Source organism: Alligator mississippiensis, chromosome 10, assembly GCF_030867095.1.
Source record: "Alligator mississippiensis isolate rAllMis1 chromosome 10, rAllMis1, whole genome shotgun sequence".
Classification (NCBI taxonomy): domain Eukaryota; kingdom Metazoa; phylum Chordata; order Crocodylia; family Alligatoridae; genus Alligator; species Alligator mississippiensis.
The window spans coordinates 35,771,007-35,798,250 of NC_081833.1; the positions used below are offsets into that span (position 1 = coordinate 35,771,007).

Genomic DNA, 27,244 nt, shown 5'->3' on the forward strand with positions numbered 1-27,244 from the left:
TGATTTTGTTCCATCCACTGAGAAAATGCACTTGATATTATAATCACTGCCAATCACTTTTCCTTATGGAAACTCAGATCAGCAGCATTCCTGTCACCTGAAAGAATAATTGGATCGCTTAACTCCCCTTGACTTCAATGAACATGTGTTTTTCTTACCTCCTGACATCAACGTACTGGCCTCATTGATGACTTCTGGAAAGGCACCAGTCTCTGTTACATCTGTTCTGCTTATATCTCTGTTCTGCTTACATCTTTTGAAGTTTGAGCTCCAGTAACTGTCAGTGAGGGACACATTTTTCCACTTTTAACTCATGTCATCTCTGTGATCATCTACATGGAAATTAGGTTACTTCTCATTCTGTTAACGTTGAATTACAGACTCAAAAGCCTTGTTCTCTTGTCAGGGGTTGTCTGCAATGTTGTAGAGCTCCACTGTTTAAAACATGTTTGGAGAAAAGCCTGCTGTCTTTAATAAATACAGAGACTGATGCTCCTCTTCCTCCATGACCTTACCTACATGAATAGCTTGTCCTTAGTTACTCCACCAGTTGGACTCGTTCCACACGTGATAGGTAGGTAGCCTTAATGACTACCTTTATTTTCATGTTCAGTGATACTTTCCATTTTCATGTCCAGTGATACATCATCCTTACATGAAATTCAGAGCTGCCTTCCTTTCACCTGAAAGGAGAAATAGATCCATTTATTTATTCGTCTTCACAATGAGAAAGTAGATGCCTACTTACCTCTGGCTGAAAAAGATTATTTCTACAAAATCTTTCTTGCATAAGGGAACCATTTCTTTCTGCACCTGTGATCAGAACAGAACAATGATCAATTCTCCACACATACAATCAGTTGCATTGTGATCTCCAGAAATATAAGACCTAGAAAAACATGTGCTTCTTGGCTTGGGTCACTTACCCTCTTTAGTTAGTACTTGTGCTGTTACCATCCTGTAGGCAGTACTAGTGGCATTATTCCAACCACTGAGAAAATTCACTTCATGTTAGGTACACAAGAATTTTCTCATTGTTGCTATCATTAAAGCCCAAATTAGCTGCAATTCCTTCATCTGAAAGAATAATCAGGTAGTTATTTCCAGCCAAATTCAATGAAAACATGGATTTTTTACCTCCTGACTCGGATTTATCATCCTTATTAACTCTGGCAAAAAATGCAAATTCTCTGCTTTCTTTCCAACTTGTGTACATTGATCAGTAACTGATACCTTTCTTTCTCATCCAGATTTATTTTTAATAACAGATTCAGAAATACTCCTTGCTTTTTTTTCTACCACAGATGTTGCTGATGTTCCCTTGTTTCCATAGGCACACCCAGCAGCACTGGTAAAAGTTTGTTGGGACTGTGGGCATTTATACACATACTTTTTTGCTTTGCGATATGCCAGAGATCCAGCACATAAGAACAGACTTGATTAATCACGTCTGCTCCACATGTGAGCTGATGACTACCACGCTACATCACTTGCAGTTGTATAAGTGGTGAAATACACATCCGCACAGAGAAAATGGCGGTGGTGAACTTTTTGAACTAAAACACCTTCTATGTGTTTTAGTTCAAAAGTAGACCGCTACCATTTTCTGTCTGCTGATGTGCATTTTGCCATTTATATAATTGCAAGTGTCGCAGTGCTGAGTGCTTTGAAAAGCACCCAGCGCTGCGGTGCATACATATGTAAAAATGCCCACGTGTCTGCTTTCCTTCAATAGCCAGATAAGCTCTCTTTCAGCAGCTTAGTATGGTTTTCTACTTGATTACTGTCATGCCTGGGGTCATTCCTCTTCTGAATTATCCCACTAGATGCATTTCTTTCCCTGCAAGGAAAATGGAAAAGACTGATTTGCATGCCGTGCTCTAAATCTGTGCAATTCTTACCTTCTGCAGAAAATGATTATCCTCTGGTTGACCTGACCATCTGCTCCCCCTTGCAAATCTCCTTGTTTCCCCAGGCTAGATTTAGGAGACACTGAGTATGTCTACACATTCAGTTAATGCACATGAATAAACTCTGGAGCTTGTTGCTCTGGACTTTATCGCTCCCAGGTGCACTATTTAAAAAACCCTGGGTGGTGTTTAATCTCACTTGAATCCATGAGGGGGTGCCATCACCCACCAGAAGGCAGGTGATGTACTTCTTGGCCCCCTGCCTCCTCTCCAGGGCATAGAAGAAGCGGGAGCCATGGTCCATCTCCTAAAGGAGCTGAACACGCAAGTGGACAAAAGCACCATGGGAGCAGTGGTCATCCAGAGCATGAAGCTCTTCCCACCTCTCCCGACATACTCCACAGAGGGACAGGTTGGTTGGGTTGGTGGCCAGGCTTCTCTCCCGCTCCAGCAGTTCCTGCTCGAGCTGCTCCTGGACTGCCTCCCTCTTCCGGGTGTGTCCCTGAGCATAGCTGCAGCAAAAAAGCTGGATGCGCACGTTCCCCACGTCCCACCTTCTCTGAACTGAGGGGAAAGCTGCTGGTTCTCAGGTGTCCTCCTTCTGGGCCTGGGGTTCAGCGGGCTCCTTAGGTATCATCTGAACCCCCTGGTCTGCTAATGCCCCAGACTCTGGCTGGGGTTGGGAGACCTCTGCCGCCCCTTGGGACGGGGGTGGGGGTAAGGGTCTGGGCGGTGTTCCCTCACAAGATGGCAGGGCAGAGCTGTAACACCAGAATCCTGTCTCCCCCAGTTTGGAGGTCTCCGCTGCCTAAGCCTCCATTGGGTTGGCCTCAGCCTTGGCATTCGTGGTTTTGTGGGGTTAGGCCCTGGCCAGAAGAATGAGGGGATTCTTCCATGAGCTCCTGCTCTGGACTGCCCAGCATCCCCGAAGCTTCCTTCACAGAGATTACCTGTTTGATCTTTCCGGGGGGGTGGGGTGTTGGGCATGTCTGGGGAGGATCCCAGAAGCTGGGTCACTCCTTCTCTCCATGTGATGTTCCTGGGAGGGTGTATGTGGGGAGGTCCTCCATGTCAGAGCTGAGCTCGGGCCTTCCTCTTGGCTTTGCACCCAGCGGGGACCTGCACCCACTCAGCCATAGGGTGGTTCTTAGGTGGACAGGCTTCAGTAGGTGGAGGTGAGGATTGGGAGAGTGGGGTAGCTACAGTGGGGGCATGACTAGAGGCAGGGGGGCCCACTCCCTTTCTCCCCTTGGCTGCTTCTGCCCTCCCCAGGACCCGCCAAACTTGGTTTGGGGGCAGGGTCCCCTGAGCTCATGGGGAGGGGAAGGCTGGAAAGGACCTCAGAAGATCATTGAGTCCAGCCCCCTGCCTCAGGGGCAGGAAGACAGCTAGGGTCAAAGGATCCCAGCAAGATAAGCATCCAAACATTTCTTAAAGGAGTCCAGAATAGGTGATCCTACCACCTCTGGCGGCAGTCTGTTTCCCGGCCTTGGAGGCTTGGACAGTAAAGAAGTTCTTTCTTATGTCCAGCCTGAAATGGTCTTGGAGGAGTTTGTAACCATTTGACCTTGTCATCCCATGGGGTACCCTGGTGAACAGGCACTCCCTCAGATCCTGATGCACACCCCTTATATACTTATAGTCAGCCACCAGGTCCCCCCCTGAGCCTGCACTTCTCCAGGCTGAAGAGTCCCATGGCTCTCCGCCTCTCATCATAGGGCCTATTCTCCTGGCCTCTGATCATACAAATCATACACGTGGATCTCCTCTGGACTCTCTCAAGCTTTTCCACATCCTTTCTGAATTGTGGAGCCCAGAATTGGATGCAGTACTCCAGCTGCAGCCTCACCAAGGCTGAATACAGTGGGAGGATGACATCCTGGGATTTGCTTGAGAAGCATCTATGGATGCAAGCCAGAGTTTTGCTTGCTTTATCAGCTGCAACATCACATTGGTGGCTCATATTCACCTTGTGGTCAATAATGACCCCCAAGTCCCTTTCGGCCGTGGCGCTAGCAAGCGTAGGACTGCCGAGCCTATAAGCATGCTGTAGGCTTTTCTTCCCAAGGTGGAGTACCTTGCATTTTTCGGTGTTGAACACCATCAGGTTTTTTTCTGCCCATTTTCTGAGCCTGTCAAGGTCAGCCTGAATCACCATCCTGTCCTCAGGTGTGGACGCTTTACCCCAAAATTTGGTGTCATTGGCGAACTTGGCCAGTCCACTTCTGATACCAATGTCCACATCATTAATGAAGATGTTAAAGAGAAGATGCCCAAGGACAGAACCTTGGGGGACCCCACTGGTCATGGCACACCATGATGATTTATTTCCATCAACTACCACTCTCTGGGTCTGACCTTGGAGCTAATTCCCCAGCCAGCAGACTATAATGTAGCCGAGGCCATAGTTGTCCAATTTTTCTGAGACGATCATGGGATACCAGATTGAAGGGTTTTTTTAAATCAAGATATATAATGTCAATCTCTTCTCCCTTGTCCAGGTGATATGTCACTTGGTCGTCGAAGGAGATGAGATTGGTCAGGCAAGACCTACCCACAACAAAACCATGCTGGCTATCCCTCAGAATGTAGCCATGAGCCGGTTTGTCAAGAATGGTCTCTTTGATGATTTTTTCCAAAATCTTCCCTGGGATAGAGGTCAGGATGATGCTCCTGTAGTTCCCTGAATCTACTTTCCTCCCTTTCTTGAAGATAGGTACGACATTGGCCTTCTTCCAATCTTTGGGCACTTCGCCTGAGCACCACGAGTTCTCAAACATCTGTGCCAGTGGCAGAGCTATGATGCTTCCCAGCTCCTTAAGTACCCTGGAGTGTAAACTGTCTGGGCCAGCTGACTTGAAGGTGCCCAGCCTCTCAAGGTGTTCCTTCACATGGTCCGTATTGATGAAGGGTAATGATTCTCCCTCACCCTGGCCATCACATACTGTATTGAGCAGGGCCATCCCTTGGGGCTGGTGAAAAACCGACGTAAAATACCCATTAAGCAGGTTGGCTTTTTCTGGGCGTTGGTTGTCAGTTGATCCATATGGTTTAGCAGGGGTCTAATGTTACCCTTGCTTTTTCTCCAGCTCCTCACATACTCAAAAAAGGACTTCTTATTACCCTTGATATGTGTAGCCAGTTGGAGCTCAGTCACAGCCTTGGCTTTCCTGATTCACTCCCTGCAGCTCTGGACAGTGGAGAATACTCCTCCTTTGCGGTGGATCCAGTCTTCCACCCTTATATGTCTTTCTTTCTGACTGTCTGGATCAAAGCGCTGGCTTTGTTAGGCTTTCTGAAGCAGTCTGAAGCTTCTGAAGCACTTTGGAAAGGCTTCGGAGCCGCTTTGGATATCCGGCCATAGGGTATAATGGGGAAACAATGACATATCTATAACTTTGTTGTTTTTTGTCTGATTTGGATGAAATTTGCAGGGATTGTAGCCTCTGCCAAGAGCATGAAGCCTGCTAAGTTTCAAGAAGATTGGTGCAGGGGTTGGGGGGAACTGCACCCCAAATTCTTGAAAGAAAACTTGTGTCACGTCTATGTGTTACAACACAGGGGGGTAAAAACTGCAGGAGTGGTAGCCCCTGGTGAGGCCACAAAGCCTGCCAAGTTTCAAGGTGATAGGTGCCAGGGTTTGGGGGGAACTGCACCCCAAATTCTTGAAAGCAAAACTCATGTCACTTCTACGTATTATAACACAACAGTGGCCCGGGCAGTACTGAGATTAGGGGGCCAGTGCACACATCTTCAGGAGGCCTCAAATGCCTCTACACAAACGCACGTAGTATGGGGAACAAGCAGCAGGAACTTACCCTCCTGCTAGCTGACACCAAGCCAGACATAGTGGGGCTCACAGAAACATGGTGGGACCCAACGCACGACTGGGCAGTGAATATCAAGGGCTATAGGCAATACAGGAGGGTCAGGACAGGGAGGAAAGGTGGGGGTGTGGCGCTCTACATGTAGGAGGAATACACATCCTCATCAAGTAGCACAAGGTCAGATGAGGGGCACACTGAAGTGCTCTGGGTTAGAATACAAGGAAGTCAAGGGGAAAGGGACTTAATGGTGGGGGTTTACTACAGACCACCCAACCAAGGGGAAGAGCTAGACCGGGAATTCTTAAGTCAGCTCACAGAGGTAGTTAGGTCAAAAGATGTGGTCATCATGGGTGACCTGAAGTTTCCAGACATCTGCTGGGAAGAGCAGCCAGCCAGGTCTGACCGCTCACGTAGGTTCCTAGCCAAGATGGAGGACCTCCATCTAACCCAGGAGGTGCACAGCCCCACCAGGGAAGGCGCCTTGTTGGACCTGGTGCTGGCCACAGGTGATGACCTCTTGAGGGGGCTACAGGTACTCGACCACCTGGGCGACAGCGATCATCACCTGCTGGAATTCACCATCCAGCGCAAGGTGGCTAAAGCCTGCAGCAAGGCAGCAGCCCTGGACTTCAGGACGGCGGACTTCAATGAGGTAAGGAGAATAGTCGGGGAGGTACTGAGGTCCCGGAGGGGAGGGGAGTCGGGTGTCCAAGAAGAGTGGTTGTTCCTTAAGTAGACAATCCTCCAAGCCCAAAGGGAGTTAATCCCAACAAGGATCAAAGGGGGCAAGAAGGCGCAAAAGCCCCCATGTCTCACCAAAAGCACACGGGAACATCTCCTAGCTAAAAGGGAGGCATACACCCAATGGAAGGGAGGGGCCATCACCAGGGAGGACTATACCTTGGTTGCTCGAGGCTGCAGGGGGGCGGTCAGGAAGGCCAAGGCAGAGATGGAACTGGGACTAGCTACCCGGATCAAGGACAAAAAGAAGTCCTTTTTTAAATACATAGGGGGCAAAAAGAAGGTACCAGGTAATGTGGGGCCTCTGCAAGACACGCTAAGAAATCTGGTTGTCACACCAGATGACAAAGCTAACCTGTTCAACAATTTCTTTGCATCCATTTTCCTAAGCAGGGACTGAATCAGCCCATCTGCCAGGACCCCCTCAGGCCCCAGGGGAGGCGCACCCAGGCCTAGGGTCAGTGAGGATCTAGTCAGGGAATTCTGGAGGGACTGGATGTATTTAAATCAGCTGGTCCTGACAATCTCCACCCCAGAGTGCTGAGGGAATTGGCAGAGGTCATTGAGGGACCCTTGACACGGCTTTACGAGCACTCATGGTGCTCTGGTGTGGTGCCAGATGACTGGAAAAGGGCCAATGTGGTCCCCATTTTCAAAAAAGGGATGAAGGAGGACCCAGGAAACTATAGGCCAGTTAGTCTTACCTCAATCCTGGGTAAGCTTTTTGAGAGAATTATCCTGGCACATGTCCACAAGGGACCAGCAGGGGAGGTTATGCTTAGGGGCATCCAACATGAATTCATTAGAGGCAGGTCCTGTCAGACCAACCTGGTGGCCTTCTATGGCCAGGCCACAAAATCCTTAGACACAGGGGTAGCAGTGGACGGAGTCTTTCTGGACTTCAGGAAGGCCTTCAGTACTGTCTCTCACTCCATTCTCATTAAAAAACTAGGGGACTGTGGTGCTGACACCTACACAGTCAAATGGGTTGCTAACTGGCTGGAGGGCCGCACCCAGACAGTGGTGGTGGATGGGTCATTTTCAACCTGGAGGGATGTGGGCAGTGGGTCCCCCAGGGCTTGGTCCTTGGATCCACACTGTTCAACATCTTCATCAGTGACTTGGACAAGGGGGTAAAAAGCACCCTGTTCAAATTTGTGGATAACACTAAGGTGTGGGGGGATGTGGGCATGCTAGAAAGGAGGAATAGGCTGCAATTGGACCTAGACAGGTTACAGGGGTTGGAAGGTGAGAACAGGATAGGTTTCAACACTGACAAGTGGAAGGTACTGCACCTGGGAAGGAAGACCCAGCAGCAGACCTACAAGCTGGGGAACTCCCTTTTCGTCAGTGCAGAGGCAGAAAAGGATCTTGGAGTCATTATTGATGCCAAAATAAACATGGGCCAGCAGTGTGGGGACGCAGTCAGGAAGGCCAACCACACCTTGTCATGCATCCACAGATGCATCTTGAGTAGGTCCAAGGAGGTGATCCTCCTCCTCTATGCGGCACTGGTCAGGCTGCAGTTGGAGTACTGCATCCAGTTCTGGGCGCCACACTTCAGGAGGAATGTGGACAACTTGGAGAGGGTCCAGAGGAGGGCCACCCGCATGATCGGGGGCAGCAGGGCAGGCCCTACGAGGAGAGGCTAAGGGAACTGAACCTGTTCAGCCTCCACAAGAGAAGGTTGAGGGGGGATCTAGTGGCCTGTTAAAACTAGTCAGGGGGGACCAGCAGACATTGGGGGAGTCCCTGTTCCCTCGAGCACTACCAGGAGTGACTAGAAATAATGGTTACAAGCTGGCAGAGGGTAGATTCAGACTAGACATCAGGAGGCACTACTTCACTGTCAGGGCGGCTAGGATCTGGAACCAACTTCCAAGCAAAGTGGTGCTGGCTCCTACCCTGGGGGTCTTTAAGAGGAGGTTAGATGAACACCTTGCTGGGGTAGTTTGACCCCAGTACTTTTTCCTGCCATGGCAGGGGTTCGGACTTGATGATCTGCTCAGGTCCCTTCTGACCCTACCAACTATGAAACTATGAAACACAGTGGGGTGAAAACTACAGAGATGATAGCCCCTGCTGAGGCCACAAAGCCTGCCAAGTTTCAAGGTGATTGGTGCAGGGGTTTGGGGGAAACTGCACCTCAAGCTGCGGACAAGCAAAACTCATGACGTGGGTGACACTGTGTGTTAAGGTGCAGCAAGGTGAAAGCTGCAGGGATGGTAGCCCCTGCTGCAGCCATGAAGCCTGTCAAGGAGACAAGTGCAGGTGTTCTGGGTTCTGGGGCCCTACCCCCCTAGCTGCTGACAGGCAAAACTAATGACGTGGGTGCTTGTGCAACTGTGTCTGTCTTGGGGCAGGGGGAGGAGGGGGTGGGGGAACTACTGCAGGCCTGGCTGCTAAGCTACTGTGGTACCAGTTACCATTCAATCATGATTCACTCAGAGACCAGCTCAATACACAGGACCTAGCTAATGTAGCCAGTTAATTGCCATCAATTAGCACCTACAAAACCAGACTAAGGAGAGGAAAGAATCAATACAGGCAATCAACTGCCCCAAGACAGACACCATCAGTCCCACAAGCACCCATGGCACAAGTTTTGCCCATCAGCAGCTAAGGGTACAGTGCCCCAGAACCCCCCTGCTCCTCAACAGCTAGCAGGCATCATGGCCTCAGCAAGGGCCACTATCCCTGCAGCTTTCACCCTGCTGTGCCTTAACAGACGCAGTGTCACCCATGTCACGAGTTTTGCTTGTCCAAAGCTTGAGGTAAAGTTCCCCCAAAACCTCTACACCGATCTTCTTGAAACTTGGCAGACTTTGTGGCCTGAGCAGGGGCCACTACCCCTGCAGTTTTTCACCCCCCTGTGGTGTAATACATACATGTGACATGAGTTTTGCTTTCAAGAATTTGGGGTACAGTTCCCCCCAAACCCCTAGACTGATCTTCTTGAAATTGGCAGGCTTCATGATCTCAGCAGAAGCTACCACCCCTGCAAGTTTCATGCAAATCAGACAAAAAACAACAAATTAATAAATATTTAATTGATTCTCCATTATACCCTATGGCCGGATCTCCAAGGCAGCTCCAAAGCTTTGGAGCCCCTTCGGCTGGATCAAAGCGAGAACCTGGTCCAGAGCTCCAGATCGAATCCCTGGCATCCGAAGTGGCAGGATTCAAAGCCAGATCGAATAGCTGCCTACTCGCACAGGCCTAGCTTATGAGACTCACGACGAGCCTTTAAACTAGGCTCGTCGGGGGGAGGGGAAGATGAGGGTGGGGGAAGCCGTGGACCACCAAACCATGTGGCACCCACACGGACAGCCCAGCCTGAAGAAGGAGAACATCAGAAATCTGCAATCCATGGGGCGGCCAGCAGTACAGCACAGGTAAGCAATAAGGGGCCCTTTGGGCATCAGAGCTGGGGGGCAGCAAAGGCACCAGTCACAGGGCTCAAGTGCCTATACACTAATGCTAGGAGCATGGGGAGCAAGCAGGATGAACTAGCACTCCTGCTTGCAGAAAACACCTACGACTTAGTACAGCTAACAGAAACCTGGTGGGATTCTTCCCACGACTGGGCGGTACATATTGAGGGTTACAAACTGTACAGAAAGGACAGAGTGGGGAAGAGAGGGGGAGGGGTGGCGCTCTATGTCAATGAGCGATATACATCGACCCTTATCAAGATGGAATCGAAGGAGGAGAAAGTAGAAGGATTGTGGGTTAGGTTACATGGGGGTCAAGGAGAAAGGGATTTGGTGGTAGGGGTCTGCTACAGATCCCCACACCAAGGGGAAGAGCTAGATTTGGGGCTCCTGAGGCAGCTCTCGGAGACCATAAAAACTAGGGAGGCGATAGTTATGGTGGACCTAAACTACCCAGACATCTGCTGGGAGACACAGACAGCAAAGTCCCACCGTTCACGCAGGTTCCTATCCTGTGTACAGGACCTCCATCTGACGCAGGAGGTACACGGTCCCACTAGGGGCAATGCCTTACTGGACCTGGTATTGGCAACGGGGGATGACATGGTAGGAGACCTACAGATCAGTGGTCACTTGGGGGACAGCGATCACCAAATAATAGAATTCATCATAAGATGATGAGTGGGTAAGGTAACTAGTAGGGTGAAAGTGCTAGACTTTAGGAAAGCTGATTTCAATGCACTCAGGCGATTAGTCAAGGATGCACTGCAGAGTAGGAGTTTTGAAGAGATGGGAGCCCAGGAAGGGTGGCTGTGCCTTAAGGAAATGATCCTTCGGGCACAGAGGGAGACGATCCCGATGCGAGGAAAAGGAGGGAAAGGGGCCAGAAAGCTTCCCTGGCTGACCAGAGAAATCCAGAGCAGCCTACGGGCTAAAAGGGGAGCATATAAAAAGTGGAAACAGGGAGAGATTACCAAAGAGGAGTATACCTCCTCTGCTCGCGCTTGTAGGGAGGCAGTTAGACGGGCCAAAGCTACCATGGAGCTGAGGATGGCATCCCAAGTTAAGGATAACAAAAAATTGTTTTTTAGATATATAGGGAGTAAAAGGAAGGCCCAGGGAGGAATAGGACCCCTACTAGATGGGCATAAGCAATTGATGACGGACAGGGGGGACAAGGCTGAACTCCTCAATGAGTTCTTTGCCTCAGTGTTACTAAGTGAGGGGCAAGACAAGTCTCTCACTGGGATTGTAGAGAGGCAGCAGCAGGGCGCCAGACTACCATACGTAAACCCTGAGATGGTGCAGAGGCACTTGGAGGAACTGGATGCATTTAAGTCGGCAGGCCCGGATGAGCTCCATCCGAGGGTACTGAAGGCACTGGCTGACGTCATTGCACAGCCACTGGCGAATATTTGAAAACTCGTGGCGCACGGGCCAGGTCCCAGAGGACTGGAAAAGGGCCAATGTGGTCCCCATTTTCAAGAAGGGGAGGAAGGAGGACTCAGGCAACTATAGGCCAGTCAGTTTCACCTCCATCCTTGGCAAAGTCTTTGAAAAAATTATCAAGGCTCACATTTGCAAGTGCCCGGCAGGAAAAATTATGCTGAGGGGGAACAAGCAGGTTCGTAGCAGGTAGATCATGCCTGACTAATCTAGTCTCTTTTTATGACCAGGTTACAAAACACCTGGACGCAGGAGTAGGGGTTGACATCATATACTTAGACTTCAGGAAGGCCTTCGATACGGTATCCCACCCCATACTGGTGAACAAGTTAAGAGGCTGTGACTTGGATGACTACACAGTCCGGTGGATGGCGAATTGGCTGGAGGGTCGCACCCAGAGAGTCGTAGTGGATGGATCGATATCGACCTGGAAGGGTGTGGGCAGTGGGGTCCCGCAGGGCTCGGTCCTTGGACCAATACTCTTCAATGTCTTCATCAGCGAGTTGGACGAGGGAGTGAAGTGTACTCTGTCCAAGTTTGCGGATGACACAAAAATGTGGGGAGAAGTAGACATGCCAGAGGGCAGGGAACAACTACAAGCAGACCTGGACAAGTTAGACAAATGGGCAGAAAACAACAGAATGCAATTCAACAAGGAGAAATGCAAAGTGCTGCACCTAGGGAGTCTTAGTGGACTCCAAGATGAACATGAGTCATCAGTGTGATGAAGTCATCAGAAAAGCTAACGGCATTTTATCGTGCATCAGCAGATGCATGACGAACAGAACCAAGGAGGTGATAATTCCCCTCTATCGGGCGCTGGTCAGACTGCAGTTGGAATACTGCGTGCAATTTTGGGCACCGCACTTCAAGAAGGATGTGGATAACCTGGAGAGGGTCCAGAGAAGGGCCACTCGTATGGTTAGGGGCTTGCAGGCCAAGCCCTATGAGGAGAGACTGGGGCATCTGGACCTCTTCAGCCTCCGCAAGAGAAGGTTGAGAAGCGACCTTGTGGCTGCCTATAAGTTCATCATGGGGGTACAGAAGGGAATGGGTGAGGTTTTATTCACCAAGGCGCCCCCGGGGGTTACAAGAAATAATGGTCATAAGCTAGCAGAGAGCAGATTTAGACTGGACATTAGGAAGAACTTCTTCACAGTTCGAGTGGCCAGGGTCTGGAACGAGCTCCCAAGGGAGGTGGTGCTCTCCCCTACTCTGGGGGTCTTCAAGAGGAGGTTAGATAGGCATCTAGCTGGGGTCATCTAGACCCAGCACTCCTTCCTGCCTATGCAGGTGGTTGGACTCGATGATCTATTGAGGTCCCTTCTGACCCTAGAATCTATAAATCTATGTATACCCAGCCTGACTACCAGCATGACCAGCATATCCCATATGGGTAGCAGCCAAGTAGGGGGGCTAGCCTCCCTCCTTCTTTTTTTTCTCAAGTACACAAAGTCATGGCAGGTGAGATTGGGCAGACAAACTAGACAAAAGAAGAATTCTCCCATAAATTTCATTTGGAACATCCTTAATATACCTACTCCAGGGAGCTCCATAACATATATCCTGTGAATAGAGTCACATTAAGTAGGGGTGCTCCCACACCTGCCAGCATGCTTGCTTTTGTTGAACAGGTCCTGTGCGACCTCTCCTTCCCACCCCCTATGTCCTCCAGCCCACCAGAGTTTGTCATGGGCCTGACTTCTCCTCATGGCACTCCCTGCTCCACCTAAGCCAGCTGGAGGATGCCAAACCAGTCTGCTTTTCCACTGTCCATCACTACCACCTCTACACGCTCATGTGCCGCCTGATCCATCGTGCCGCCCTCGTGTCCCACCCGGACACCAAGTATCAAGACCTGTTTGGCAAGGTTGTAAATTTCATGAGCCACTGGGGACCTCAGCTGGTGGCTCCTTCATGGAGCCATTGCCATGGGCATGTATATGGTGAGCTTCATGGACACCCCAGTCTCTTGCCCCTTCTGCGCACAGAGGGAAACCCTGGCACTCATGTGCTCGAGTGCACCAGGCTGCAGCCCCTCCACCTCCATCTCCACTTCCAGGACCTCCTTCTGAGGTTTTGGATGAATTTCACCCTCATCTTTTTATTTTTGGGTACCCTATCCATGGGCCTACCAAGTCCCAGGACCTCCTGGTCAACCTCCTCCTGGTCCTAGCCAAGTGGGTCCTGTACATGACCAGGAAGGAGGCTCTGGCTGGGAAGGTGCCTGGGGATGGTGGGGCCACTTTCCTGTCACTCGTCCATGCATGTTTGTGGGCAGAGCACCACTCACCAGCATCCACCAGCTCCTTAGATGCCTTTGAGGACCAGTGGGTGCGGCTTGGGGGGCTCTGCTCAGTGTCCCCCTCTGGAACCCTTCTTTTCACATTTTGATCCCCACTTCACTCCTATCTTGTTTTTTCCTTAGTTGTCACCCCTCTCCACTCCCAAATATATTAGTTATATCTTTCACTCTTTGCTCCCACACAGTGGGAGCTATTAGTTTACTAGGGGGGTCTTCAGGCCCATGTCCACTGGAAGATACAAATAGACAGGAGCTTCTGAGGCTTGGCCACTTGGTATCTGGGGAAACTACCCCTTGTGCTAGCTGGACTGTTGAAGCAGCCCTAACCTGAAGTGGCTCTGCACTCTCTACCCACTGCAGCAGTCTGGCAGTGGGGGCTGCTGCCTGGCTGTGACCTGCTATCACCAGTGACAGCATCCCCACTCTTCGACCTGTGGCCCCGTGGCTGCATGTCTGCCAGACCTGTATGGGGACTGCATGGCTGCCTAGGCTGTGATATGGGCACTACAGCAGAGTCTCCTGCACCTCTAAGACAGCTGCCAGTGGGCCATGGCTGCTCAGCTGGCTGTCGGGCAGCACTACTGTCATGTCTTCTGGTGCCCCTGCTCTGCCATCTGCGCAGTTATTGCCCAGAAGATGTGCTCCTTGTGGTGGCCTGCTTTGAACTGTCAAAGTGTGTCCTCTTGGCCCCAAATAGCCAAGAGGTAAACCACTTTGTCTGCCCTCCAGCTGGGTCCCCAGTGCTGTCCCTGGACAGGCTCCTCTGCCCGGGTCTTGCCACTTGTCTCACCAACAGAGATTCTGGTGTTAAAAATTGCAAATTCTCTGATAAGAAGCCCAAATTCTCTCATTAAAATACCCAAAATCCACATTCTTTTACTATTAAAATGAAACACCACTGTATAGAGCAGTGTTTTCCAACCTTTTTTGCCCCCCTTATTTATTTACCTAAATAAAAAACTACCGCGGCACACTAGACATGGAGCAGGGGGGTAGGGAGGGGGGTGTGTGGCCAGCTGGACACCAACTTGGAGGAAGGGGAGCCAGCTGGACAGCATCTGGCGCTAGAGCCATGCCCCCTGCCTGGCTGGAGCCATGCTCCCCATCCATCTGTGTCCACAGCAGTAGCAGGCAGGGGGTGTGGCTGCAGTGCAAAATGCCACAGCACACCTGGACATGCCTGATGGCACACCAGTGTGCTGCGGCACATCGGTTGGGAAACGCTGATATAGAGAGAGGTCAGTTGGGCAATGTTTCATTGCTATCTATATTTACAAGTTTAAAGCAATTTGGAAGCCTACCAGTGCCTCTATCATCATAATAAAATGGATTCTAAGTATCTATACACTTCGGCATTTCCTTTTGGTTTTTTGTCATAGAAAAATCAGAGCTGCCCCTACCCCCTTTGCTCACCAGGATGCGCGCTGCTGAGCAGCACTGATATGCCAGTGCCTTGCCCCTGCCTTTGCCTCTCACTCTCAACCCACAGCCTGTCCCCCCTGCCCCCACACTCCTGACTGGTAGCCTCTGCCTGCCCCTACTAGCTCCCTCCCAGCCGCAGCTCTGTCCCAGCACAAGGTCATGAGTCCAGCTGTAGCTGTCCCACCCACTGCTTTGTGGCTCTGAGCACTGCCAGCACTTGCTGTTCTGCCCCCTGCCGCATGCTGTTCCTGGAAAGTCCTCAGCTGGGGATCAGGAACTGAGCTGAGCCCTTTTCTCCTAGGCCAGCATCCTACTGCACAGGCTGCTTTAGGGAGGCAGGGGAGGGGGCTCTAAGCCTGGCTCTGGAAGTCTCTCATACTCAGAGTGCTCCCCCACCCCCATCTTTCTCACACACCCCTGCTGTCACCTCCACTGCTCCCCCCAGTCCATCATACTCCCAAGTGGTTCCCGGGACCAGGACCACCCCCCCGGTTGGGGCTGCATGTACCAGTACTGCTGTAGGCATGGGGCAGGACTGCAGTGTGGCAGTTGTCCCTGCAGCTGCAGCTCCTGCTAGCAGGTCCTGTGCCATCCCATGTGGCCGTCTGTCACTCAGGGTGTGAGATTTGGGGGGGATGTGGAGTTTGTGGGGGGAAGGGGTGTGGAGTGTAGGGCTGGGCTTTTTGCAGCTGAGGTTTGGAGGGTATGTGGCTTGTGTGGGGGTTTGGGGTTTGTGGATGGGTATGTGAGTGAGGGGTTTGTGGAGGTGGTTTGTTGGTGTGGGGTTTGTGGGTGAATTGTGGGAGGTTTTGTGGGGGTTGGTGGGCTGTGGGGGGGCTGCTCATGTGGGGTGGGTCCCCCTTTTTTCCCTGTGAGGTTTTTTTTTTCTAATACCTGGATTTCCAGGTATCATATTTAGAGCCTGTGCTGTAAATATGCAGCACAGGGAACATTTTTTTGTTCCCAGCATGCCTCTTGTGGCATGTCAAACTGCTTTGAGATGCTGCAAGAGACACATATGCACTTGTCTGGATGTGCTCTGGGAGGCCTTTCCAAAGTAAAGTCAGGCGTCTGAAAACCAAGAATTGAAGAGTTAAGGTAAACACCTGAAAACAAAGAAAAAGAGTGTTCATATACACAGCAGTGCAACCTTATCTCTCCTGGACCGGAGCTGGCACTTAGCCACTGAGGATGACTTGCATGTGCACCATTTCTGTTTGCTAGTGTTGGGTGTAGTTGTATTGAAGAGTGGAGGAATTGTATGTACCAACTTGGCATAGCTGTGATTATGCTAAGATTGGGGATGGAGAGGAAACCTACCAGATGGAGGGGTAGTCTGAGCCTTGTCTGTGACTTTTCTCTGTGTGTTTAGCACCCTTACTGGCATATTTAACACATGAGTAAGGTCATAGCTATTGGATATGTGCCATAGATTATGTGGGGCAACAGAAAAACAAAACAGGGACAGGAGTGAGGGTCATAGGTTCATAATGAGTGTACTGAGGGGGCACACCAAGCAGAGCACACTGGACAGTGTCCACTGGCCCTTGAATGAGCCAATGGACAGTGAAACTCTGCCTGGAGATGTGAATGGACCAGGGACAGGAAAGCAGCCCCACAATCCCCAGGGGTACACCTGGTTACAGCCTTCTTTCTGGTCAGATAGCTTGCTAGCTTAGCTAGGGCCAAGAGGAGGATGACCAAGAGGTCCTGGGACTTGCTGGGGTCATAGATGAGGAGTGTGTAAATGAAAAGGTGCAAGGACCAGTGCAGCCAGAACCTCAGCAGGAGGCAGTGATTTCAGATTTTGTTTCCTTTTACATAGCTTTGTTGCCTAACAGTCAAGCCTTTCTCAGAAGGCTCCATTATGGCTGTGTATGCTCCATGGTGGAATAGAATTGCTCAGGTATGTGTATAACTCTGTGTGTGTTCTAGAAAGTGTAGTCAGAGGGAAAGTGGGACTAACCGCTATTGGATACCAGAGGAGAGCTTTCCTACTGCTCATCTGTGTGGTTAGGGTACTTACCTGAGAAGTGGGACCCCCAGGTTCTAGAATCCCCCTCCCCTATGACTGGGAGGAGATTTGAACCTGTCTCTCTCACATCCCAGAAAACAGCTCTAAGAGCCACTGATTGGCTAAGGATTTCCTAGGGCAACCTTCCTCTCCAACCTTCCTCTTGAAGCTGGCCCATGCACAGACATGGGGGTACATATGCAGGGCCAAGGGGAGAGCAAGAAAAATCTGTGTGGTTCAAAAGATTCAGCAAAGACCACAGGGAGGCCTTTCCAAAGTAAACTCAGGCGTCTGAAAACCAGGAATTGAAGAGTTAAGGTAAATACCTGAGAACAAAGAAAGAAAGTGTTCAGATACCTTACCTCTCCTCCACCGGACCTGGCACTTAGCCACTGAGAATGACTTGCACATGCACCATTTCTGTTTGCTAGTGTTGGGCATAGCTGTACTGAAGAGTGGGGGAATCGCATGTACCACCTTGGTAGAGCTGTGATTATGCTGAGATTGGGCATAGAGGGGAAACCTGCCAGTTGGGGTAGTCTGAGTCTTTTCTGTGACTCTTCTCTGTGTGTTTAGTACCCTTACTGACGTATTTGACACATGAGTAGGGTCATGGGCCTTAAGCCCATAGAGTAACAATTAGCCTCCCCTGTTAACAGAGGGAGGTATTGGACATGTGCCATAGATGATGTGGGGCAACAGAAAAATAAAACCGGGATGCGAGTGAGGGTCATGTGACTCTTCTCTGCCTGTTTAGGACCCTGTCTGGACCCTAAAGTTTAGCAAAGGAGAACCCTGGGAACTGCTTTCCCCATAGACACAGAATGCCTGATGCTACCAGCTGCCCTGAAACTACACTTATCACTAGAAAACTGTTAGGTAAAAAGGCAGAATAGGTTTATTGAATAAGACGGAAAACCATAGGAAAGTGTGTGAAGTTTGGAGGCAAATATATATAAATAAAACAAAAACACCTCACTACTACCTAACAACCTGAAGTAGCTTCCTAGAGTTCCCTCTGTTTTAGGCAGCTAGCAATCTGCTAGCTCAGATGATCTCAGGTGATCCTTATCCTCTTTCAGGCTCAGTTCCCTGCTTCTTCTGATTCTGGGTGCCTTACCTCCATAAATTACCTGGGTCCTTATCTCCCTCATTTCTTTTCTATTCGGTTCCATGGAAATATTCCTCGTCTCTATTGATGATCCCAGAGTTTTGTTGAAGACCCATCTGATATGGGCTCAGCCATTGTCTCTCATGAGAAGTAATTTGTCATTGGAGTTGACTATAAGCCAACAGATAACGTGCTGATTAGGTCAGACTGCTAGAATACAAACCCACTTTCTATATCAAATGCCACATTTCATACAAACACATGAATGATAACATAACATTATTATCTGTTGATAGAGACCAAGCAATGTAGTTAGTGTAACCCAAGTACACCCAAGGGTGTGCCCTATTCTCAATTGGATGGGACGAGTAGGCAGGTGGGGGTGCTGTGAGAGTGATGCCATAATTTCGAGTGGATCCCTCTTTCCTCTATAGAGTTAGCCCAGGCCCAAAGTTCTTAACTATATACAATTTATTTAGTTACCAACATATCTATATAAAAGTCTTTAAAATAGATATAATTACAGATGTAGATACAAATATACATATAAATGTCTGTTAGCTGGAGGAAGACGGCCCTAGGGAGGGCATTCGGGTAAGTACCCATGCCTCAGGCCCAGAAGAGGGGTGGATCCCAGGACAGTCAATCCAGCAAGTTTATACCACAAGTAGGTTAGCTAATAAAGACATCCTTACAGAGCCCATTATACAGAATTAATACACCCAACTATTTATAACAATAACAATAGATACCGAATAGGAAACATAACTATACCAGATACTATACGCACCCTATCTGGGTTCCAACCACTTGGTCCCTCAAATGGGATAGGGTCTTCTCCCCCTAGGCCCACTTCCTTCAGGGTCCCCTGCCCGGGGGCACCTCCCGTGCAAGACCCAGGTTCCCGATAACTCCCGGTCCTTCCTCTGGGGGCTGTCAATCTGGCTTCTGGGTCCCCACACCTTCTCAGGCCTCCTGAAGCCATTGGCCTCGAGTTGAAGGTTCTTCCCTCTGGGCCCTGGGCCCCCTGTTGGGCACCCAGGGAGATCCTATGGGAGCTGAGCCCTCTCTGACTCTGCTTCCCCAGCTTCATGCCAGGGGTCTTTCCCCTTCCCGGGCTCTGCTCTGGGCACCGGGGCTCTTTTAGTTTAATGCTGAGCCACACTGCATGGCTCTGGTTATCTGGCCTAGAGCTGGTGCTAACTTGAGCAGCCTTGAGCTGCTCCCAGGGCCGGCTCTCCATGAGCCAATCCACGCACCGTCAAGGCTCAGGCAGGGTCCAGATGATGGTCTTCTCTGGAGCTCCTCTCTCCTTGCCATCCCTCGCTGCATCTACCCAGCATGCTAAGCACGCTGGGCTTTTATTTATACCAGAGGCCCCGCCCCTGAAGTCTGCCAGAACTGCAAAACGCAGTCTTAAATCAGGTCCAGGGGCTCCTTGGATCCCCCACCCTCTGAGCAGGGGTGGGGCAACCCCTCCCAGCTGTTACCTGATTGGTGGAAATGTTCCACCAATCCGAAGTGTACTTCTCCAAGCTGGGCTTGCCAGGCAAAAGCAGCGAGCCCGTCACATTGGCAAAAGTTGGAGGAATACCATTTTCTCCAAAATGAAGCAGTGTAGATTTGGGTTTTCTGTGACAGGAAGTAAATATCAGGACTCCTAAACCTTACTCTGAAACTAGCTTGGAGCCTCTTGCATGTTCCTCCTTGCTCTTGTTCCTGTGTTGGGCCTCCCAGCCTATATCAACTACTTGTCCTGACCACATTGGCGATGCGTGGGGGGTGCACGCAGGTCCACATGCACCCCTTGAGCATGGTGGTGCAACCCCTACAAAAAGGGCAGCAGTGCACCCCCTACACTCGTGACCCCACCATCACCACCGACACTGTCTGTGGCATCTGCGGGCAATCAGAAATCGCTGCTGACTGCCACCAATGCTGTCGGCAGTGTCTGCGGGTGATCGCTGACCCCTGGTCAGCGTTCATCACCTACCCCATACCCCCACTGCAGACAGTGCCAGTGATGTCTGCAGGAGCTCCCTGCTTTCTGCTGCTGTGCTCCCGCTGCTGCTGCCATGCTCCCACCACTGCCGTGCCCGCCCAGCCACCAGGAGCATGCGTCATTCATGCCTGACCACAACCTTATTCCAGGCCTTAGCCTTCAACGGTAAGAGGCTTCAGCTGTAGCTGTTCTGCCTGTATCACCATGGGGAGAAGAGCCAGCTGTGTGTGAGTCCTATCATCCATCTGTCCAGCCACATCTGATCTGGTGGGTCATTGTGGCCTGCAGCAAAAAGGTTGCCTACAACTGTGCACTTCTCACTAGAGAGCTAGGGTCAGATCATATCTAATTCTTATAATTTATTTTTTGTTCTTATGTCTGTCTGCTGGAATAGAAGGTCAATACTAGTGAATTGCCCATCAAGAATGATGGCGGGGGGGGGGGGAGTGCCACCACCCACCACGCTGCACCGCTGCCATCTCCTAGGAGTGGGGGAGGGAAGCTTGCATACGGCATCCACCACCACCACCGTGTGCTGCCACCACTCTGCATCCAGCCCTGTGCCACCTCACACTCCACTCCACATCCGGCCCTACGCCCCTCCCCACTCCTGCCCCACGTTTTCCACCCCCAGCGTGGGGTGGTGGGTGCCTGCCTCCATCCACCACCCCATGCTGCCACAACTCCATGTCCAGCCACGTGTCGATCCTCCAACCCTGCTCTGTGTCCAGCCCCATGCTACCCCACCCCCACCCTTGGCTTCAAGTCCACCTGGCCTGCTCTGCCTGGCCCACTTGGCTGGAGCCACGCCCAGCCCCATCCATCATTCTTGACCATCATTCTAGACGCAGCGCTGGCTGGAGCCACACCCCACTGGGAGCCATTCCTCCCAAGAGCATTATGGACAGACAGACAGACAGACAGACACAACACCAGACAGACTAAGTCCTTTATATATATATAGAACTTTTATGATTTATCTTGTTTAGGTAATAAAGCTTTTTGCTATTTTTTTAAACCCTACTGATTGCTTTTGCTATGTGTATCTTGGAGCAGTTGGCAATACAAGCTGGTCAGTCCTATGGGGGTGAGGACCTATGTCATATAACAGAAGATGAAAATGGGTATGATGCTTTAAGCTGACAGAATCTCCTCTGCTACTGCTGGCGAGGGCTGAATGAGACAGGTGGAACTAAGGTGTACTTGACTAAGAAGCTGGCCTTTTGGAAAGACTTAGTTTGTTCTAAGTGGCCAAGCAGAAAATGGTAGAAAAATGTTTGGGGCTGAAGGACTCCTTTGTAGATGGAATGCACCCCAGCTGCATCACACCCTATATCAGCGGTTCCCCAACTGTGAGTGGCAACCCCAAATAAGGTTGCAACATCAGTAGATGGGGTCATGATAAACATACCCCCTGAGATTTCTGCACCCACTGTGGGTAGTGGGGCTGCAGGCAGGCTGAACCATCTCTGGGCAGGAAACACCTCTGCAGCCGAGCAGGTGGGTCCCATCGTGGGAGGGAGTGCCACACCACCATGGTCATCAAGATGAGGCACGGCAGCAGTGGTGGTGCAGAGTTGTACCCATGCTGCTGAGTGGTGAGCAGGGGGCACCTCAGCTTGGCAGCTATGGCAGTACAGTGTTTGTTCCCTCCTCCCTCCTTCCCAGCCAGGTCTTGCCTACTGGCCCGCAGAGGCCCTGGGGAAGGGCAGCAGGGCAGGGAGCCCCAAACCTGTAGCAAGCAGCCCTCATCCTCCCCCCCCACCTTGGGCTCTGCTCTGGCATGGCAGGAGGGAAGCTGGGCTCTGCACTCCACTCTGGCCACAGCAGCCAATGCCTCCTGAGGGTGGCAGCTGGACCTCAGGCACTTCTGGAGGGGCAGGGGGCTGTAGTTCCTGGCCCTGGGGCACCTAGGGGGCGTGGGAGGCTGTGGGTGGGGAGTGAGGGGCACTGGCAGGGCCAGGGGGCTGTGGGTGGGGAATGAGGAGCTCCTGGGGTTGTGGGAGGCTGCAGTCTGGGAGTGAGGGGTCATGCTGAGGAAATGGGGTCATAAATGGGGTTATACTGAGGAAAAGTTTGGGAAGCACTGCCACATATAACATCTCCATCCTAAGACTCATGCCTTCCGCTACTACCTCTAATTCCCACACTGTGACCTCATCCCCTCCACCTCTCATTCCTGCTGTAGCACCCAACACTATTTATTTTTTCCCTTCACTTCAACCCTAGGCTCTTCTCCCTGTATTACCCTGCCCACCCCAGCAAACATTTGTTTTCATGGTTGAATGTCTTTCTATAAATTGTGACTGCACCTGAAGAATGTCTTATCTTAACCCTCATCTTGATATCCTTGATGAGGACTGAAACCCACATGACCTTGGCTTTCACTCCAGTGGCTCCCTGACCTGGCAATACTTACTTAGGATGACTGTCTCAGTCAAACCTTACAGGCATCCATTTCCATGAAGAGAAAGAGTATTTGGGGATAAGTTTTTATAGTAGGTCTAGATAGAAACCTGTCACCTGCTAGAAGAGTTAAAATCCTTCAGCATGTTGCAGGTCAGAGTCTAAAAGAGCTGGGGTTGCAAGCAACCTGAAGAGCAACAGTAACTCCCAGCAGTGGCAACCCTTAATGACAGTGAAGAGCAGTAGTTACCAATAGTGGTGGCTCCAATGGAGGAAGAGAACAGCAACAAACTCTAGTTTGGGAGTCCCTACCCAGCACTTGCTGCTTTGGCTGGCATTGGTGGTAGAGTCCCCAGAGCATAGCAACAACAGTGACGAGCAGCAGAGGCCTCTGGGATGGGCCTCTGTTCTTACCCAACACATACCACTTTGTCTGGTAAAGGTGGCCTTCAGATAGCAGCCCGGGGTGAGTCTCACTTCCCAGCAGACTGGGCTAAATGGGAGCTCAAATGGGTTTGTTTGGTGGTGACCGTGGTAGACTGGTGACTGTTTGTGGTTTTAGCTTAGTTTGTGGTTTTGTGGTTTTAGACACATAGATTAAGCTTTTATTGGGGTTTGCTCCCTTTTCCTCTTTATTAAACCCTGTTTATAGTTTATTATTGCTCACTAATGGAGTTGTTTGCTCACTTTAGAACATCCAGGTATCATTTAGTTTTCCAGGTTTCTGGGTGGGGACTTGAGTCAAAATAGAAAGTTCATGTAAAACCCCTGAGTTTGAATCTTGGCTTCATTTCTCATGTTCAGTGCCTTCCAAAGTATGCTAGACATAACAATTTCTTAGTGATATCTTTTATTGGACCAGCTGCAAATCTGGGATAGGCTTAGACACGCTTTTGAATGCAAGACATTCTTCAGGTGCAGTCACAATTTATAAAAAGACATTCAACCATGAAAACAAATGTTTGCTGGGGTGGGCAGGGTAATACAGGGAGAACAGCCTAGGGTTGAAGTGAAGGGAGAGAATAAATGGTGTTGGGTGCTACAGCAGGAGTGAGAGGTGGAGGGGATGAGGTCACAGTGTGGGAATTAGAAGTAGTAGAGGAAGGCATGAGTCTTAGGATGGAGATGTTATATGTGGCAGTGCTTCCCAAACTTTTCCTCAGTGTAACCCCATTTATAACCCCATTTTCTCAGCATGACCCCTCACTCCCAGACTGCAGCCCCCCACAACCCCAGGAGCTCCTCATTCCTCACCCACAGCCCCCTGTCCCTGCCATTGCTCCTCACTCCCCACCCACAGCCTCCTGCCCCCTAGGTGCTCCAGGGCCAAGGCCCATAACCCCCCGCCCCTCCAGAAATGCCTGAGCCCCAGCTGCCACCCTTAGGAGGTGGTGGCTGCTGCGGCCAGAGTGCAGCGCAGAGCCTGGCTTCCTCCCTGCCATGCCCCCTTCCCCATTAACAGCGCTGCAAGAGCAGAGTCAAAGTTGGGGGAGGATGTGAGCTGCCTGCTACAGGCTTGGGGTTCCCCACCCTGCTGCCCTTCCCCTGGGGCTCCGCGAGCCAGTGAGCAAGACCTGGCACAGGAAGGAGGGAGCACTGCGCCGCCATGGCTGCCAAGCTGAGGTGCCCCCTGCCCATTATGCAGCAGCGTGGGCACAACTCTTCACCACCACTGTTGTCGTGCCTCACCTTGGTGACCATGGTGGTGTGGCACCCCTCCCACTTTGGGACCCACCTGCTGGGCTACAGAGGTGGCTCCTGCCAAGAGCTGGTCCAGCCTGGCTATAGCCCCACACCCTACTGTGAATGCAGAAATCTCAGGGGGTATGTTTATCATGACCCAATCTGCTGATGTTGTGACCCTATTTGGGGTTGCCACTCACAGTTGGGGAACAGCTGATATAGGGTGTGATACAGCTGGGATGCTACACCTACAAAAGAGTCCTTTAGCCCCAAACTTTTTCCCACCATTTTCTGCTTGGCCACTGAGAACAGAGTTTTGACAAAAGCCCAACTTTTTAGTCAAGTTCACCTCAGCTCCCCCTGTCTCATTCAGTCCTTGACAGCTGTAGCAGAGGAAATTCTGCCAGCTTAAAGAACCGTTTGGTCAGGGTGCAACTGATCCAGGCCAGGAGGTCTAAGACAGAAGCAGGAGCAAGGAGGAAGAGAGGAGAGTCCAAGCCAGAAGTTCAGAACATGGAGTCACAAGTCATAGGGTCAGAGCACTGGCGACATGTAGGGGGTGCACTAGGGTGCATGTCCACCCCCTGTCAGGCCATGCTTCTTGCTTAGGCGATGGGCGGGGGGGCAGCCAGGAGAGCTGGTGCCCCCCCTGCGAGCACCGGCACAAACGAAGTGGTGGATAAAGCAGCTGCGGCACTCCTGGAAATGGCTGTGGCCGCTTCTGGGAGCACCATGGCCACTTTCAGGTGAGTGCTATTGGCCACAAGGGAACCCCCTTCCTTCCGGTCGGTGAGACTGGCTGCAGGCCATGCCCCCCCCTTCCCCCCCAGTCACTGACTGGTCCCTGGGGGGGCACGTGCCCCACCTGACTCAGATGGCACCAGTTGCCCATGGTTCAGAGCACAGAATCAGATTTAGGAGTTCCAAGCAGGCCAGAGGCACAGCAAGGCTGTCTGCTCCTCTAGAGAACCTATTGCTATCTGGTCTGAGCTCATGTAGACCAGTGTGCCTGGAACCTACTTCCTGAAGGATGACTCAGCCTGATTGCCTGATCTGTTCCAGCTGGGGCTTGCGACTGGATCTGCCCCACCAGAGCTTAGGCTCATTACATCACCCCTCTATATAAGATGCTTTCTGGGTGCCTTGGGGCCAACCAGGACTTTTCATATGTTAACGGAAATCACGGGCCCAGGCAGCCAAGGAAAACTACAAGCTCATTTTCATAACAGAGGCCAGTAATGACATGTTACTAATTCCTTGGGATAAATAATAAAGAAAATGGGGACAGGAGTGGAAGTCAGGTTAATAACTAATGAGCCAAGGGGGTACACTGAGCAGAGCACACCAGACAGAGCCCACTGGCCCTCCAACAAGTCCAAGCAGCCAATCGATACTGCCCAGTTATACTCTTCCCAGAGATGAGATTGAATGAGGGAAATGAAAGCAGCTCCACAATCCCTGGGGATCCTCCCAGCCAGAGCCTCTTTCCTAGGAAAATATACAGCCAGTTTAGCCAGAGCCAGGAGGAGTTTGACCTGGAGGTCCCAAGGCTTGGTGAGGCTATGGACAGGGAGTACATAAATAGGTGAGTGGAGAAGTGCAGCCAGAACCTCAGCAAGAGGCTCTGGAGGAGGCAATGCAGGGGCTGCAGGGCCAGGCAGGACTTTTAACAGGTCAAAGAAAAACATGGACCCAAGTCCACCAAGGACTTGGGGAATGTCTGTTCACCAGAGCACCCCAAGGGATGACAAGGTCGAACAGTCACAAACTCCTCCATGACTGTTTCAGGCTGGACATAAGCAAGAACTTCTTTACTGTCCGAGCCCCCAAGGTCTGGAATAGACTGCTGTCGGAGGTGGTTCAAGCACCTACTTTGAACGCCTTCAAGAGACATTTGGATGTTTATCTTGCTGGGATCCTATGACCCCTGCTAACTTCCTGCCCCTGGGGCAGGGGCTGGACTCGAAGATCTTCTGAGGTCCCTTCCAGCCCTAATGTCTATGAAATCTATTAAATCTAAGGAAACTATAAGTCCCCTTTAGTACTGGGGGGCCACTAATGACATGTTACAGATTACTTGGGACAAATAATCATGAAAATGGGGACAAGAGTGGAGGTCAAAGGTTAATAACCAGTGTGCCAAAGTTGGACACCAAGCAGAGCATGCTGGATAGTGCTCACTGGCCCTGAAACAAGTCCAAGGAGCCAGTGGACACTGCCCAGTGATACTCTGCCTGGAGACGGGATTTCACACGTGAAAGAAAAGTAGCCCCACAGTCCCCAGGGACCCTTCCAGCCAGAGCCTCCTTCCTCTGTTCCAAGATATACAGCCAGCTTGACCAGGGCCAGGAGGAGGTTGACCAGGAGGACCCAGGACTTGGTGGGGCCGTGGATGAGGAATGCATAAATAAACTGGTGAGGGGAATAGAGCAGCCAGAACCTCAACAAGAGGTTCTAGAGGAGGTGGTGCAGGGGCTGCAGGGCCAGGCAGGATATTGGTCTAGATGAACCATTTGTGTGATCCAGGATGGCACTTATCTTCTCAGGTTCTTATGAGATAGGAAAGAAATTGGAAGCTGCCTGATGAGCTGCCCTTTCAGCAATGGTGTAATAAAACTAGAATTAGAGAAGAGAACAAGATTAGCCATGTTAAATATTAACCTCCCCAAATTCTTATCTTGTCAAGAGTCTCAAAGCTTTGCCTAGTCTGCAGGCCTCCATAAAACCCCACATTAACCCATTGAATCCTCCACCCTGGGCTTTATAGCTGCCTCCCCACATTGCTCTTTACCTCCTTTTTCTGCCTGCCAAGCCTGTGCCTTCTGTAGAAAATGAAAAGGAACAAAGTGAGCTCCTCCAGTTCCTGGTGCCTCCCAGAGCTGTAAAGGAAGCCCCTTCTATAAACTCCTAACAGTTTGGGACCTGAAGTGATTTCCAGTCATG

The 27,244-nt window shown here is 50.9% G+C and overlaps 1 protein-coding gene across 1 annotated transcript in view; it reads left to right on the forward strand.

Moving 5' to 3' along the window:
- Positions 1-27,244, forward strand: part of LOC102574376 (C-signal) — a 48,754-nt gene that overhangs the window by 16,539 nt on the left and 4,971 nt on the right. The window lies entirely within an intron of this gene.